General features: G+C 40.2%; 1 long non-coding RNA gene across 2 annotated transcripts in view; it reads left to right on the top strand.

Annotated features, from left to right (window-relative positions):
• The window catches only part of LOC108497718, a 119,731-nt gene extending 105,260 nt beyond the window's left edge, over positions 1 to 14,471 (top strand). For both annotated transcript variants that reach the window (XR_001874942.1, XR_001874941.1), the window contains exons 2-4: positions 641 to 689; positions 13,976 to 14,130; positions 14,280 to 14,471. This is a non-coding gene — a long non-coding RNA (uncharacterized LOC108497718). The remainder of the gene's footprint in view (positions 1 to 640; positions 690 to 13,975; positions 14,131 to 14,279) is intronic.
• The last annotated feature ends 756 nt before the right edge of the window (positions 14,472 to 15,227 follow it).

Here is a 15,227-nt window from a genome sequence, read left to right as displayed (position 1 = left end):
AAAACCTTCAATAAAGTCACATGCCAAGAAAGACTCGAAGAGAAACTGTTCAGCTGTTCAAAAGTAATCATGTTACATAGAGGCAGCAGTTTGGTGCAAAGCAGTGCTGAAAAGTTGAATTTATAGGAGGTTTTGGACAGAGGCTGCAAATGGAACTACGGAAATATTTCTGAGATTCGTAGTTTCATTCTCTGGCAAATTGTTCCTTTTTCAAAGATAAATCTTTTCAAAGGGTAAAAATGGACATAAATAAGATGAGTCTTTTTTTTTTTTGAGTATGAAGACTTTAGTGCTAGATTTTCACTTCTTAAAATATCTTAATTCATTTTTTGGGCATAATATAATGCACAAATATTAGATTTGCATTACATGGTTTGGTGAGGGCAAAACAGAATTTCTACTGTATTGGATAGAGGGTAAATGCAGAGAAGAAAACACTTTGCTATGGTGCAAGAACTATACATTAATGGCACTAAAAACTTTGAGGGAAGAGAACAAAAATCTCTAATGTTCTGCTTAATAGGTTGAAATACAAAGCCCTAAAAAGTGTTTGTTTCACGATACATGCATGAAGTTGGAAATCTTCTATCAGCAGCTAATACTGGGTTTTTTTCAGTATGTGATTTCTTGTCTTTTCCAGGAAACATCTGCCCTTGGCTTCAGCCAGAAGCAGAAGACCCTTCTGTGAGGTGAGTCCCATTGTCTTCAGTATGTTCTAAGTAAAATTCTGGAGGCCTTATAGAACCCCTGTTTATATATAGATATAGATATATAGATATAGATATACAACCCTTGTACCCCTTTCTAGGTTCCTTCAAAAGCTCAACAAGAAAGTGTGGAATATAAATTCAAATATTTATTCCCATTTATGTACGTTTAACCCCAGCTCTGCCTTCGTATGTTTAATCTGATTAATTTAGTAATGACTCCTGTCATTTAAAAAATACACCACTATAATAATTATGCCACGCTGTCAGAAGATAAGTCAGGAATAAAGCATGGATGAAAAAATCCCAGTGGATTTTGCTGGGGTTGGTGTTTTGTTTTGGGAATGGTCTCCCCTGGAACTGCTCCTGCTGGAGTCAGTACTTGCAGGGGTTATCCTGCTTCCCAGGCAGAACTGGGGGCTCTGCAAATCCCTGGAACTCCAACGGATGTGCAGTGTTGGTAATGAGAGGAGTTATGTCCTATATATTGCAATGCCCAAGAGTCTTTTGAGTTTTTCAGTGTGTTTTATAACTGTTTGCGCTGCCCAGCTTAAAAAAATAATAACAAAACAAAACAAAAAGCTGGTAAAAGAGACAATTAAATGACTTAGGTTGAAATGCTCCATAATTTATTGCAGATCTATGAGAGAACACTTGTAGAACCCATTTAATTCATTTAATAGTAATGCAAACATTGATATAAATTAAAACTCCAGAACGCTCTCTCTCACATCTTTTCTCTCCCCATGAGAGGTGAATGAAAATGATTTATTACCCATAGATTATAATTGCTTAAAATAGGTTATGATGTAAGAAAAAAAAAATTCTAATCCCTTCTACGAGGCAGGAGCAAAATTCTACAGACAGAGAAATTACATCTAACGCCAGCGTGTTAAGGAAGAAACATTCTTCTTCTCCCTTTGGGGAAACTCTAAGAACATCTTTTTAGAACTGTCAAAATTCACAAGCTGTAATAAATTATTCTTTTTCATTACCCATTTATTAAGCAGGCTGTTTGGTATAATAGCAGAAAAATTCTGTCTAATTTTTACAGTATTACACGACTGTGATTTCTCATTTGAAGCAGACAAGTTATCAAGAGCAGCGATGTGTTTTATTTTGTACATTGGGACCATCTTTCCTCTGAATTCTGATGAAGACAACTTTTGAAGCATGTAACACTCTGCCTGTCAGGGGGGTTACGTGTCAGGGAGCTGGGCTGGCTCCTGGATCTGCCAACCTTGGGGCTCAGCCACGGGAAGGACTTGGATTGCAAACTGAGCTGGGTTGTGCTCGATACCCACGACTGCACCTCTGCAATCCCACACTGCTCAGTGCTCCTCCCCATCCCTCTTCTCTTTAGGGACACTTCATGATGAAAGGAGTTCACCCACTACTTCTAGTAGTGGTATTAATGTAATTCAAGTACTCTAAAATTTTTTTTTTTTTTTTTTTTGTGTTTACCTGAAGAATTAAAGTGGACGTCGGATGCAAAATTTAGTAGGAGGTTAAACAGAAAATCTGAAGAAAAACAGACCACCAAAAAATGATGACAAAATTTAGGAATGTTGTAAATATTGGCTATAAGACGCTGCAGGGATCTCATTAACTGTAATGCTAATGTGAAATTCTGAATGAAACTTTATGCTGGATAAATGGATAAAACCCGGGTTTAAGAGATGAGAAATCTGGAATAAGGTCCTGGCTCCATCACAAAGCTCTGTATGATTCTGAGAGAGTAATTTATTGACTATGGTAATTTAATATATCATAAACATTCATTATAGTTATATGACTATAATTTATGTTGTATTACATATACATTCCAGTAAAGATGTACTCAGGGTAAATGTGCTTCAGCCTCGGTGGTAAAAGTGAAACACCAGTGACTTTGCTTTCATGAAAGTAAAAATACATATTCTTCTTTTTGCTTAAGCTCTAGTGAAAGTGCACGCTCTATGCAAGTTTATTATTTGTAAAGGGATCCAAAGTTATAAAACACATTGTGAGCAGTGATTACCATGGCTTTTTTCAGAGCACTATTAGGGGTCTCCCTCACTTGTCGTGGGCCACATTGTCCCACCCCAGCTCAAAATCAAATGTCTGAGCTATAATACTAAAAATTGCAACTCCACTTCCACATTCCGTTGCTGTGCAGGCTCAGGGGAGGTGTCTGCCCAGATCCTCAGCTGGCAAAATGAAACTCTTGCAGGTCCCAAGATACCTCACTGAGCTTCTCCTGAGCTCACCACGTGTTTTACACGGGGCTGCACACATGGTAACACACAACTGCACCATGTAGCACAAAAATATGAATATAGAAGCAACAGTGGCTGCAATAACATTTTTAGGAGATATTTGTGAGCCCACTGGTCCCCTTCCACCCCAAAGGGACATGCAGTGAACACAGAGAGAGAAAATAAAAGCTACCTATCTCCTGCCCCAAAAGGCAACGACAAGGCAGGAAATGTTGCCTTGTTGGCTTTGGTTGAAAATATATAAATAAATGGTGGTTATAAAACCCACATTGTATCTTCACAGCCAGCAGCGACATAAAGCTGCTTTCTTCAGCTAGGAAGTGGATTACATTTTTATAACTAATCCCCAGCTCTTTGACTGAAAAGATTTGCTAAGCCCCCCCTCACTACTTTTTCTTTTAGGTCTGTGCACTCCAAAAGCTTCCTCCCACCTTCTTCCTCCTGCTTCCCAAAAGTAAATGCATGGCTATTTTTTTGAACTTACAGTACGTAACTTTGTTTGTGCCTGGCATTGTTAAGCAGGATTCACAGACAGGGAAAAAAAAAACCCAACACCCAAACAACTCTTTGCTTCACTGATCCATAAAATCATTATAGGCAACATTTCAGTTTCAACAAGTGCCAAAAATTCTCCCCCCTCCCCGATTACAAAAAATAAAGCAGAAACAAAAATAACAAGGCTATTAATCTTTCATTAAGTTAAAGGGATGAAAAGGAATCGCTTAAAGTATCATTCTTTACTTGCACCACAAGATTGGATGCCCCCTGCTAACTTCAAAGGCTCTAAAAGAAGCTGGTTAATATTGTTGGCACAGAACCAGATTGTGGTTTATTTTAGTTTTTCTGACTTTTTTTTTTTTTTTCAACAAAAGAAAACATTAAGGGTTGGACACTGATTGCTGAGGAACAGCTATTGAAAGAGGGGGCCTTTTGTGCTTGCTACCAGTAATACGTCAATTTTCAGACATGTAAGAGCTGCTCCAAAAATCGTGTCAGTCACTGCACGAGGGCAGAAGTCTGTAAGGCTGCTCCTGTTTGTTCTGTGGTTTCAGAGCAGATACAAATCACTAGTTTTCCCTGGATGCCAGAGCGTTTGGACTCGCAACAGCTTCGCTGAAATATGGACTTTACGCATCCCAAGAGAAGTAACAGATCCCCCATAAAGCCACAAAGTCACTCACCTGCTTCCCCTCCCCACTGCTGCTCCATTTCCATCCCTCCCCAGCCCCAAAGTTGGTGTGCACGGAAAACAAAGCTAATTGCTGCTGAGTGACATAATTCTGTGGTTATGTCTCTTTGTGCAGGGCTTTCTTTGCAGTGTAGTGCAAGCTGTTAAGCTGCAGATTGTGGTTGCCGCTGCCTTGGCGAAGGGTAAATAACAAGGAGCAGGGAGAGGCGGGCAGGAAGTGTTTGTGATGGTTTGATGATGTGCTGATAGCTTAATGCGCTTGGCTGGGCTGTGCGGGGCAGGCTCGTGGAAATCCCTGTTGCTTGGTGTGCGTGTGTGGCAGAGGGGGGAAAGCATTCCATGTGTTTTCCTCTCTTTTTCAGATAAAGAAGTGGCTCAGTCCCCATCACACAGTCAGCTTCGGGCTCTTCCCCTGAGCGGATAGTGAGGAAATACAGGCAAAGTGAGGGCTCCCAGGGGCTTGAGCACCTTAATTCCTTGGGTTTGAGCACCTTGATTCCTTGGATCTCAGTAACTTAATTCCCTGAGTTTGAGCACTCTAATTCCTTGGGTTTGAGCACCTTAATTCCTTGGGTCTCAGCACACTAATTCCCTGAGTTTGAGCACCCTAAATCCTTGGGTTTGAGCACCTTAATTCCTTGGGTCTCAGCACCCTAATTCCTTAGGTTTGAGCACCCTAAATCCTTGGGTTTGAGCACCCTAATTCCTTGGGTTTGAGCACCCTAATTCCTTGGGTCTCAGCACTGTAATTCCTTGGGTTTGAGCACCCTAATTCCTTGGGTCTGAGCACCTTAATTCATTGGGTTTGAGCACCTTAATTCCTTGGGTTTGAGCACCCTAATTCCCTGAATTTGAGCACCTTAATTCCTTGGGTTTGAGCATCCTAATTCCCTGAGTTTGATCACCTTAATTCTTTGGGTCTCAGCACCCTAATTCCTTAGGTTTGAGCACCCTAAATCCTTGAGTCTCAGCACTTTTATTCCTTGCATCTCAGCACCTTAATTCCTTGGGTTTGAGCACCTTAATTCCTTGTGTCTCATTGCAACTCATTTTAGGCAGAGTAATGGCAGAAACCTTCCCACGTCCACAAAATTGCTGTGCCCCACACTGTGTGTGAACTGTGATGCTGGGCTGCTGAGCTGAAAGCAGGTAAGACCCTCCTGGTGTGGGGCATGGGAACTGGAGAACCTTGGCTTACCCACCAGTGATCTGCCAGGCTATGGGCTGTGCACCCCTGGGAAGACAAAAAACCCACATATGCTTCTCCCCAGACCAAGTGGAACATCAGACCTTGGAGTTAAAACTGCAAATGGTCAGTCCTTTAGTAGCTGAAGGTGTTTTATTCCTGTAAAGGCAAAGCACTTTCAGCCCCAGGTCTTTCTTTCATGCAAACTTCTCACATGGGCACAGGACTCCAGGCTTCTGCCTACCTGCTGTACCTGTCCTGGCTATAAAATGGGATAAGAAAGTACCAGCTGAGCAGTTTAGTGCAGTTTATGTAAATATTCTGCATAAAAAGGGAATAGTTTTTTTTTAAAATACAAACTATACAAACTATACAAACATAGGGTAATTGGAAGCATCTATTTTATTGGGTCTGTGTCATTCAGTCCCCTAAGGCAGCACTACTGGATCTGCCCTTTTGAATCTGTATTACCAGCTAAAGCAGATATATCCCATTTGTCCCTGTGAAGTTCTTTTTCTACTTACACCAGGCTATTAAATGCATAACAACTGCAAATAAATTTGGCTACATTCCCCAAAGTGTATCTCACCCAACACCTCCCTGTCATACTCCTATCCATTATCTCTCCCAAATAATTCCCTCTGGGCCAGATTCAACATTCATCATAAAATTTACATGTAATCCACCAGTGTTTGCATAAGGTGTATATACATTCTTGCATATGCCAAATGTGACAGATATCTTAAATTCCTTCTTTAAAACCCTTTTCAGGAAAGGTCTATTATACTGTTGCTATGATGGATAATGTCTCCCTGACTTCTAATAAACTATTTATTTTATTTGTCTGAGTTAGTCCATAAATTTTTGGGGCAGGAGGAAAGGGCATGACCATTATGCCTTTGGGTTTTTTTCCAAGAGGAAGCACACATTTCCTGACAAAATAGCAAATGGAGCCAGTTGTACTGTTTGGGAGGCAGGTTGCCCAATGCTTCCTATTATGAGACACCTTTCAGTTGCTCATAGTTCTACAAAAGTGTATCTGTTTGTCCTGAAATGTGTGATCTCAGCTGACTGCCTCAGTCACTTCTGGGGGGAAGATGAAAGATTTAAAAACTTCTGGCAAGCAAAGAGGCAATAACGCTGTTATTTGTCTTCACAGAGCCTGAAAGCATGAGTTATGTGTTCAGAACACTTATACTTCAGTGATAAGTGCTACAGAGAGGTCCATTAGGGAATGAATAATGCTGTCAGTGTGCTGTCCATGAGGAGGGAGGAACACACCGAACACTGGAGATACAGGGAAGCACCGAACAGCACTGCTCTGTCTCGGTGGCTTCTCTACAAAAAAAGTGCAATTATGTAATTAAGAACTCTGCCATAATGTATGAACATCAGGAGGCTATTGCTGCTCCACCAGCATCTCAATTCCTGGCATTTTCTTATTTTTAAGTGCCCGAGTTTGACCTGAATAATTTTCTTTTAACTTGTTTCTCTGTGTGTATGTGTAATAAATAATAGTGACTAATGCAAACAATCCAGAATGCAATTATTTCATTTGAGCAGCTGTACGAACTGCATCTCTCTCAGGTGGAATGGCTCCTACATGACAAAAGGAATTCCTTCCCTGATAAATTAATTTTCTCCGTCTCTCCAAGTTTCTGGTGGGGTTCCCAGTTGCAGAAGTGTCTCTGCCAGAACCTGAGGAGCGCTGCAGAAACAAAAACATCACCTGGGTGTCCTTCCTGGCCGTGGGATTTGTGCAGTCCCATCAGCAGGGACCTTCCTCTGATTTTTGTCAGCAAACTTCCCTCTTGCCCAGGGACAGCTGGAGCACTCGGGTGACTTCAGTGGACCTCGGCTCAGGAAAGATTGTACTGTAACTCCCCGTCCAGCCTGGCTGCATCTTTGTGCCTTTCACTGAATTTATGCTTCACTTTGTGCAGTGTTTATCTTGAAAAGAAGGGGTTTAAGCTTGGCTAAGCAAAAAGACTTTTCAAGAGGAGGAATGGCTGGTTCACGCTCGAGCCTGGCTGTCTGTTAAATGTTACATTAATGATAAGATCCTGAAAGAGCCAGTCGGGGCTGAGCAATCTCACTTTCCTTTTTTACACTATCTTTGCTGAAGTTTCTTTTCCGCTTATAGAGAAGGGGAACAGTTTTTCTTTTACTTTCTTTTTTTCTTTTTTCTTTTTTTTTATTTTTTTATCACCAACTTCAGCCACGGGGTCAGCTTTGATTCGGGTGAGTCAGAAACATATTTATCTCTGAAATTCTCCTTCTGTGCCTGGGAATGAAGTGTTTCTCCTCATCTCAGAAGAAAGAGATATGTTTTAAATAACAGCACTGCCAAAAAAAAAAAAAAGAGGTAATAATAATAGCTGTTTGTTTTACCTGCTATATAGTAGGCCTGATTTATATGTTGCTGGTACATATATGATTTTAAGAGACTTCTTTAGTTTCTCCGTGACAACGTTTATAGTTTCTTTATAGAAAGAGATCTGTAGTCCAGATTTTGTTCTAAACTCTGCTCAGCTCAGGCAGTTGTAACAGCAGATAGACTTGACCTAGCACTCACCCTGTTTAAGATGTGTTTTATTTTTGCAGGCATTCCATGGTTGCAGGAAGCACTCAAGCCTTAATCTGGACCACTTGTCGGGTAGTGAAAGGAAAAAAACAACTTAGGGAGCAATCCTCTTGGAAAACCATACATGGGTTTTAGGGAGAGCTCAGCAGGCCTGCAAATGCTGTAGGCAGCTTTGAAATCCCCAGCCAAGGAGGCTTTGTTGTTGATGCCCCAAGGGAAAAGCCAAATGCAGTGCTCATCACAATGTGAATGCGGATCAAGAATAAACCGAGATTTTGCATGGTTTGATCTGCACATCCTTTTCCCTGCCTCCTTCTGCAGTTTTGGTGGAAACAAAACTGCTTAGAAGCCTGAAAACCCTGGAAACACGTTGGTCCTCAGATTCTAACAGGTATCTCCATGGTCTTCCAGAGTCTGAATTCTTTTGTCCCCGAAGCTCGTGCCCTTGGGGAGGAGCAGATGCCATCGGGGCAGCAGCCTGTCTGCTCAGGGGAGAGTCAGGGGAAGGCATGTGCCATCCCTGGCTGGAGTTCTTCATGAGGATCAGACACCCTGACAAGGGTCCTTGGCATATTCTTGGCTTCTGTGCCCTTCCACAGTAACTGGACTGTGAGCACACCCAGTTTGCCCATGGCAGGCTCTCCAGTGTGGGATCTCACGAGGTCTGCAGGGCAGTTTGGTGAGAAACTCGTTACATTCTGATCTCAGAGCGAGCAGCATCTGCCTCATATTTCTTTAGTAGCTGAACCACCAAGTCTTTTCTAGACTATAGTACGGCCAAACTAAAAAAACCCGAATTTCAAGTTAAATATGCTTTAGAAACACTGCTGTGAGCTTGAATTTACTCACAATTTAAAGAAGGGGGTCTTGGAGCAGATGGAGAAAATAAGCAGTGGTCTGTAACATCCATGTGCAGTCTCATACAAATAAAACAGCAGTGTAGAATACTTCCTGGGAAGAACCCATCATTCAGAATAGAAATAACATTTTCCTATTCCCTTACTCAGCTGCAGGTCAGAAGATGCCATCACTGTAAGCAGGCTGGAGTATATTCAGCAGTAATGAGATTGTACTTATGCAACACAGTTGGATGGGTCCTTCCAATTTTCATTTTCTCTATATTTACTTTTTTAAGACCCTTGAGATCTTTGATACCTTAATTTTGTTCAGAACAAATGATAATGTGATTAAGGAGAAACTGTTTTCTGCACTCTGAATTTTTTGTCCAATTCACTGAGAAACCAAACTCTAAGGCTGTAAATAGTTGCAAAGTCAACTGCAGCTGAGAGTTAGCCACAGGGAAAATCCCATATGCCTATAGCTATATATTCTTAAAAATTCATATTCAAATGGTGGTTATATTGCATTTTGACTTGTAATAGAAATATTACTGTTGAAAGTTTTTTCAAATTATACCAGTACAGACATTACTGGTCGATACAAAAGGCCAGATATTCAGCTGTCATTCATTTCCATTGCACTGTTGCAATTTAGAGCAATTCAGAGAAAACCACTTCAATGGACTGTTTCTCCTGCCTTCACATGGAATGTTGCCTGAACAAACAATTAGTTTTACTAATTTAATGGAAACTCTTTGCATGTTTTCCCACGTGCACTAACCTCAGTCTCAAGATAAGAAAAGCACACAGTGGAGATCAGTGCTGGCACAGAGAACATTATCCAGGCTGAAGTCAAAGGGTGACAGTAGTAGCTGCTGCTTGCAAAGTCCCCAGCTCTCCCTGGATGGCAAATTTGGACAGAGGGAGGGGAAATTCCACAGTACTGCTAAAAAGAATTAAAATAAAGGAGTAGAATGCTAAGAAGTGTAGCTTCACCTTGTAACAGCACTGCTTTTTACTGTCTGTGCTGAGAGTGGTTCCACTTCTGACCTGTCAGGTGTAGAAAGGATGCTGATCCTGTTGCCACTACCTTGTGCTCCAGGATCTTCACAAAACATTTGAGACTTAAGCAGAAGTAGTATATCTTTTAATATTTTTTTAAGAAAACCTGAGTTAACCTGGGTTAACTTGCTCTGAGGTATCTATGTTCACAGTCTGAGGACTTGAAGTGACTTAGTGGAAGACTCTGAATCACCTTTTTCACTCTACTATTTGTCTTTAATCTGAAAATCAAGAGTACCAAAATTTAATATTAGAATTCTGTGCAGCAGATCATTAGGAGTATTACGAATAATAATTTATACCTTAACACTGAGGAGTTTTTCAATGTACATAGATACAAAATAAAATCTTTTCTGTTTGGGAGCTTTTATAGCGCGAGAACACTGCAATTTGTATTTCACTAGGAATAATGTTAAATTGTGCTAAGAAAAAATCACACAGATTTCAGATTTGCTATAGGAAAATATCTGTACCCAGATCTTTAAGACTTTACAAAGATTATTTTGATTTCAGCTTTTGTGATGGAAGCCTCAGGTCTGTATTATTTATCCAACTCTCAAGGCTCGTTGTCTTCAAGCTTTTAACATATGTTCTTAACTATGTTTGCAGGAATCAGTGTAAATATCTTTTCTCTGTGTGTGTGGTAATATGTTTCCTCTTATTCCTTTGTCCATTTGGGAGCTACATAATTCTGATTAAACATCCCTGTAGAGAAAGAATATCCCACTGCTCAAAAATTTTTGACTTTGCTGAGTTCTGTTTTCATTTAGACACATAGTCAAAATTCCATACTTGATCAGACTAGTGGTGTAGTAGCCCAGTATCCTGTCTTTTAGAAAAGCTGGGAACAGATGCTGCATAGGAAGGGAAAGGAATGCTGCAGTTACTAACCCAGGGGTAACCTGCCTGAGGGGGAAGATTTCTCCCCAAGCCACAACACTTTGAGCCTGAATTATGCCCCGAAGTACAAAGTTTTACATCCCTTCAAAAAACTGCAATTTAAAAAAAAAAAAAGAGCTGTCATAATTTCCCCAAAACTTTTTGTGAAGTATCTATTTCTGCAGAGTCCCATTAAGTTCCTGCCTCCACAGTTTGTATGGTGACAGTGACTTCAATAAGCCAATTATGCTCAGTTCTGAAATAGATTTCCTTTTCTGTCACTTTTTCTGTTTGATCCATTTCAATTTAATTAAATGGTCAAAATTTAAAGTATATTTTTTCCATCTTGAAAAAATAAATCTTCATTGTAACTTTTCAGAAAATTGGCTATGCAGTTCTTTATTTTCCATTTGGAATAAGCCTGAGTTTTTATGCTGATGAGAGATTGTTTAAGCAACCATCTCACTCATCTGCTGGAAAAACAATATTTTAAAGATGCAATTTTCTGTGAAAGAATCCAGTTCAACATGTAATTCTCTTCTGTCTTTGATGGATCATTTTCTCACACATAATGAATTCTGTTGAATCTGATAATTTTATTTCTCATAAAGTAATCACAGTGAAATAATGAGGTACCGTATCATCATTTTTTGCTTTGTTTCTCATTGCCTGCCTTTTACACTTGAAAAAAGTCCTTGAGTTCTTGATGAGTCTTCTTGGCTTAAAGGACCTGTCTTTTGCCAGGTTGAAAGAAAAAAAAATTATTCAGATTCTTTACTTTTGATTCACCATTGCTCTGAAATAATGAGTGGTATCCTTCCTTATAATGACCCAAAACATCAAGGGTGGCTTCCTACTCGCTATGAAAAGACACAGGTCCAGCTTTTTCATTGGGATGAAAAACTTGTTAATAAAATCAGCACAGTGGTTCAGATACTTCAGCCTGTTAGACCTCCGACAGCAGAGTCACAGATCTTAAGAAGAGGAAGAAGAAAGGGAGGGAGAAACAGAGATTCATGGGAGAAAAAAAAGGGGGGAAAAAAAACGTGTTTTCAGATGGTATCAAACAAAAGAAAAGAATGTTACCGTCAGTCCTCTCCCACCAAATTTGCCTCTGCCCAGTTCAATGCTGGTACCACTGCTCAGGTCAGGGATTTATTAAAATGCAATAAAGTGACAATATTTCTGGAAACCTGGAGCCACTGGAACTACTCGAAGAATTCTTCTTAACGGGACTGATTCAAACCCCACAAGAAGTAAATAGGATCTTCTGCACCGGTTTCAAGAGGCTTTCAATTACCCCAGAACCCTGCAGGGTTGAAACAAATGCTGCAGGGGTTGTTGGCAAGGTGTGTGAGGGGAAGCCACCACTGCTGTTACTAGCAGAGTTTATCATTAATAGAAACACTACACCACACTGTATTCACTGACATGGTAACAACACCCCTCTGTCCCATAACTGTATGCAATGAAAACTGCCACAGACTCGAGCTTTTTGAAATGTTTGAAGAGTTAAAATTCATGGAAAGTTCGAAACTCGTTGCATTCAAACTATCAGAAAGGGCTTGTATTTGCTTTTCACCCAGTACACTTTAAAAGTACACGCACTTTTCAAATGCTCTTTCACATCCTATTCCCAGTGATGACCTCTACTATTTGTGCTGGACTTGGGTATTATTTTTTACTGAGAGGAGATCTCTTTAATCAGCTTTAAAAACATTGTGAACTGAAACCGCTCTTATTTAAAAGTTTAACTTTACTTTCATCAATTTATAATCAGAGTTCCTCTGGTATGTTTGATTCCTGACAAACAAGGATAAAAGTCTTGTGCCCCCATTGCTAATGAGATGATAAAACAGCAGGGATCAAGTTTTTAATTACTACAGGCTATGCACTGGAGAGGTACCAATGATATTTTTCTATTGCATGTCTAAGTTGTAACTTCAGGCTTATGACAGTCATGCTGTGTTCCTCTGCCTTTGATGATCACTCATCTTTGTCTCCTGAGAACATACAAAAATTTCTGAGCTTGGATCCTGGGGGGCTTGCAATTATTGCTGTAACCTGGCCCAGGTTCCAGGGTAGCACCGTTGCTGCTCAGTGAGGATCCGATGTCTGAGCGGAGGAGAGGACACGCAAAACATTTGGAACTTCTCCTCTCAGACAATCTGGGTTCTCAATCTAGTTGCCCCTTTAATAATTATGCTCTTAATTAAGCTGGAGAATAATTCAATATTGTTCCTTTTTTTCCTGTTAGAAGCACAATCTAATACCTCCTCACACATAAGGAGTGACAGCCACAGGCACACAGCAATACACATTTCTGGCACTAGGGGACTCAGGTCTTGGAAAATTGACAATCCAGGCACGTTTTTGATGATCACCATTCCTACCCACGTTTATAAGCTTGTTGAGCAAGTTTTGTTTCTTTCAATAAAATTAATACTAATGCAAGAGATTAAAATGTATCTCTAGTAATAAAGAGTTTCTTTATTAGAAAGAGAGCTGAGGCTGATAATGTTACAGACCTACCCTTCCCTTCCCCAGTTTTGCAGACCTCCATCACACTGATCAACCAGCAAACACTTGGCCATTATTCTGGTTATTCAAATGCTTTTTTTCCTTTGGCTCCAGAGCACTGTCTTACATAAGAGTGAATATTTCCTTTGGCTGCAGTGCAAGGCAAACAAGAGAAGGGCCACCAGTTGTGCTAACACAGGCAAAGCACAGCTGAGACAAGAATGAGGATGTTAGTAGGTGACATGGAAAGTCACCTCCCTGTTGCCTCAGGACCAGATCACTGCTTAGATCACCAGAAATTTGTGGGGAGGAAAATATCAGAGGAAAAACACGGGAAGTATCTTTCTCACTGAGCCTCTGTGAGTTTTGTGCTCTAAATGCAGGGTTTATGTTCTCATGAAAGAGTTTGTGAAATCTGAACATGAGCCCACCAGGTTTTCCAAATGAAGAAGAGGCTGTCCCCATACAGGCCAGGTACCCACCAAAATTTACTCTGAAACCACCACTGCTTTTTTTCTGCCACAGTTGCTCTGCCACTGTTCCATGGCATCCTACAGACATAATTTCCCTTAAATTCCTCTATGCTGAGAGAGCACTCTGTGAAAAAATTACTTCATCCCTATTTCGTGTTGCCTTTTCTGTTTAATCTCTGCTTGATGTGAAAGAGAGGTGTGCCTCAGCCTTTTATCCAACTAAAATGAAGCTGCTATTCCTTTCCTTAGTTCCTTCAGTTTATATTTCCTCTCTGCAGCTAAATCTTAACCCAGGAGGGAGTTTTCCATCTGGGGAAGGACTGAAGACCACAGAAATCACGACATCTCCAGTATGAAGTGGAGTCAGCAAGGCGGAAAAGATGAGTGTGGAATCAGGAGCAGGAGGTCCTTCTTGAGTGCTGAAACACAAAAAGTAAGAAATTACTTTTTCTTTGCCCAAACTCGAGGATTTTACAGTGGCATCATTTGTGTAAGGGTAAAAATACCAAAGGAGGTGGTTGTGTGCAGAGACATTGCAAAATACTGTATGTTAGCAAACTTTAACTAATATATTCATTTCAGCAAGAATTGTGAGTTCTGATCTGACTCGGATTCTCCAGGGACTGCACGTCAGACAAATGCTACAGAAATCAAGAGACCAGATGACCCACTTCTCTCTAGCTCCAGGATAAAACCCCACTGCTTTGGTAGCCCCATCCAAACAGGCTGTAAATAATCATTCCCATGAAAAACAGGGGGGGTAACACTCACTTCAAAAAGTACTTCACCAATCTGAAAACTCCTATTAAATAACCGACCGCGATTAACGCGCTCGGCTGTAGAAATCAATTACATTTTAAAAGCAAATCACGAAGGAGACTTCATAGTTGTTTTCTTTTACAACTGATATGACAGATCAAAAATGCAAACGCTACGAATGCTGAACTGACTAGAACCCAAATATAGCTTAAATGCACCGACTTGTTTTACAAATGTAGGACATCCAAGGAATAAACTGTTGTTCTGCAGAGGCGATCAATGGCACTTCAGAACTTTGAAGCTTACATCAACCCAAACCAACACATAAACAGAATCAAGAGGCATTTAATAGGCTGCATAATAGAACTTGAAATGAAGTTGACCATAAAATGTGTATAATCTAAACTGCAGAAATCACTCCACTTTAACGATCTGTTCCCTAAAAAGAAAATGTAAAGTGTTTAAAAGATTTAGCAAAATGTGGGCATAGATTGAATAAATCATCATGGGTATCAATTATATCCTGAAAATGGTGTACAGCTCTTATAACATCAAGGACTGCTTTTAATTACAGCTGCAGTGTAACTAATATTTTCTTAATTTTAATGAGTGTTGTCCTATTATAGGATTAACTTGTGCTGAAGCTGGAAAAGCCAAAAGAATTTTCAATTATAAGAATTGCAAAGACATTTGAGAGGTACACAGAGAAGAGCAGATAGTTTTGAAATATACTGGATTTTGGCTCAAGTGCTGTTCCACTTTCTCACTCCA

The sequence above is a fragment of the Lepidothrix coronata genome, unplaced genomic scaffold, assembly GCF_001604755.1.
Source record: "Lepidothrix coronata isolate B3197 unplaced genomic scaffold, Lepidothrix_coronata-1.0 Scaffold51, whole genome shotgun sequence".
NCBI lineage: Eukaryota > Metazoa > Chordata > Aves > Passeriformes > Pipridae > Lepidothrix > Lepidothrix coronata.
Note: the sequence above shows the minus strand (reverse complement) of the source record. Positions and strands in the feature narration are given on the sequence as shown.